The sequence below is a fragment of the Octodon degus genome, unplaced genomic scaffold, assembly GCF_000260255.1.
Source record: "Octodon degus isolate 3935 unplaced genomic scaffold, OctDeg1.0 scaffold00047, whole genome shotgun sequence".
Classification (NCBI taxonomy): domain Eukaryota; kingdom Metazoa; phylum Chordata; class Mammalia; order Rodentia; family Octodontidae; genus Octodon; species Octodon degus.
The window spans coordinates 12,964,933-12,967,637 of record NW_004524623.1 but is presented as its reverse complement, the minus strand read 5'-3'; the positions used below and the strand labels follow the sequence as shown (position 1 = coordinate 12,967,637).

The following is a 2,705-nucleotide window of genomic DNA, read 5'->3' as shown; positions in this document are numbered from 1 at the left end:
GGCGGGGCTGGCTGGCATGTGGTGCTGGGGGATTGAACCGCGGTCCCTGATGCTTTGCCAAGCTTGTTCTAAGTCGGTGCCTTAGACCACTGAGCCATCTCTCCAGCCCCATAAATTAATTAGTTTTTTGTTTTGGTTTGGTTTTTTTGGCGGAACTAGGGATTGAACTCAAGCCCTTGCGCTTGCCAGGCAAGCACTTATTCTACTGAGCCATCTCCCCGGCCCCTCTAGCTGTTTCTTTGATACCTATTAATCTTACATTATTTTTCTTTGCATCATCTTGCAGCTGTTGTATTGTTATTTCCTGGTTTCTCGTTCTTTTTAAGAGATGTTTCTTTTTGTATTCACTAGCTGAAATGCTATCCTCAAGGTCTGATATTCTATCTTCTGTTTCATTCAAGTGGTTTTTCCAGCTTTCAGTGGAATTCTTAATGTCCTGGATATCAATTTGAATCTGTTTCATGCATTCTAGTTCTTTTCTATATTGTTCATTCAGTGTTTCCATCATTTTCCTATTCCCTTCTGTTTTTTTTTTTTTTTAATCTGTGTCTTCCTTAGATGTATCGAGCAATTCTTTCAGGATTGTTGTCATTTCCTTTTTATGTGAGATTATTTCTGATCTGATTTCCTCCATAGCCTGATGGAGTAGTTTCTTTACTTCAGTTGATATCATCTCAGAAATTTCAGGTATGTGACTTCTAAGTTCTTCTATGCCCTTGTCTCCTGGACTTGTTCTGGGTGGGGAAGAGGTTTGAGATTGCCTGTGGTTCCTTGTGTCATTTTTTGCAGTGATGGTAGGTGGGTGAGGTGCAGGTCAGCAAGGCTCTCCCAACAGGGTGGTGGTGGGGGGAGTCTTGCCAAAGCTGCTGTCTGGGGTTCAATGTAGTTTTCTATCTCATTAAGGAGAAGGGGGGCAAGATACAGTTCAAGAAGGAGCCGATGATGATGAGTGCAGGCTAAAGATGTGCAAGGCTCTCTCAGTGATGGTTTGGCTTGGGTAGTGCTCTCCAAGGCTCCTGCAGGTCACGGTGGTAGTCAGGACTCGCTGTGGTCTTCAGGGTAAGGAGGTGCAGCTGACTCAGCAAATTCCATTGGGAAGGCTGGGGGAGGGATGGAGATAGTGCTGCCCAGTCTCCCCTGAGGAGTGGGAGTGGTGGCAGGAAACAGTAAACTCTGGCAGCAAGGCTAGAGGGATGGGAGACCTGGGGGGAGAATAGCCTACTAGGTCTCTCTGGCAGCTTTCAGGGAATACAGGGGTAGCAAAACTCAGCCAACTTTTTAAGAGACTTTCCCCACATGTAAATGTGGGTGGTCTAGTTGAGTCCCGTGGGAGTTATGAAATTCAGATAAAGGCATGTTGGACAGACTGCCTGGCACATGACATTTACAAGCTACCTGACCTTCAGTGTCTTTCCTCAGTGGGAATGCTGTACATTCTTTGTGTACTGTCCTATACAGGACAGAGGGCACCACCAGGGCATAAAAGCATTCTTCTGGGCAGAAGCTCTTTTCATACTGCGTGGTTTAAGCTTGTGTGCTTTTCTCATTAATGACTTCAGAAATATTTTATGCCTCAGTAACTTGAAGAAATCATCTAAAAAGATGTTTTGTTGCAACTTTGAGGATTCTGCTCAGGACTGGAGGTTGCTCTTCACCTGCTGCTTGGACAAGGTAGCTCACGGTGCTCCCTCAGCCTGAGGTGCTAGTTAGTCTCAAGAAAATGGTATTAAAGTTCTATTTGTACAGAAGTTGAGCTAGATGTAGGTTCAAGAGCTAAGCCCTTTAACCATGTTTAACTTGCCAGATAATAAAGATTGGAAGTGGGCCACTATTTAACAAAACTTCTTCAACTCATGCTAAATAGACAGTTTGTGGGTTAGAGGTATTAGTGTCCCACTAAAATAAATTAGTGATGGTATGGCTTTTATGTCCAGAACACAAAGTATAGCAGTAACACAAAGTAACACAAAGTATTACTGAAAAGCAGTAATTTGATTAAATTATTTATTTATTTATTTTTTTAGTGGAACCGGAGATTGAACTCGGGTCCTTGTGCTTGCCAGGCAAGTGCTTATTCCACTGAGCTATCTCCCCGGCCCATTGATTAAATTATTGAAGGCAAAACTTCGTGCTTTATCACCAAGTCTAGCCATTATGTTTGCATTCATGATAGGGCTGTAATTCTTGTCCCACTGTTGGGTGGCTTGAACCACCAGTGGTACATGCATGACTGTCCCATGCATGAATGTACCCTGTTACTACCGGTGGTGAAGGGACACTTGTGCTTGTACCAGTAGTTCAGCCAGTATGAGTGCATTAGTGACTAAGTCTTCTTCTAAATGACATCTTTGCATGTCCAGGAATTGGGAGCCACTGAGTGTTATCTTGGAAATGATTCAGTGAGTAGATGCAAATAGGTAAAGCAGGAGGCTGGGGAGGTTTGCTCACTTGTCCCCTCTACCGATTATCTGTCAATCTCCCCCTTTTAAAAAGTTGTACTGTGGATGGAGCCCAGGGCCTTACTTCTCTACCAGTGAGCCACAGCCCAGGTTTTGTGTTAATTCTTTTTTTTTTTTTCCCATAATTTTGTTAAGAAACAAATAGCAATGATACAATTTCAAACCAAATTGGTAGGACAGTTTCAATAATTAACACATTGCTAACATTCTTCCTAGTGGGTAATTGCTGTACAAGATGCGGACTTG

At 43.2% G+C, this 2,705-nt stretch overlaps 1 protein-coding gene across 4 annotated transcripts in view; it reads left to right on the top strand.

Moving 5' to 3' along the window:
• The window catches only part of Caprin2 (caprin family member 2), a 52,141-nt gene that overhangs the window by 47,951 nt on the left and 1,485 nt on the right, over window positions 1-2,705 (top strand). The gene's annotated exons all lie outside the window — the stretch shown is intronic.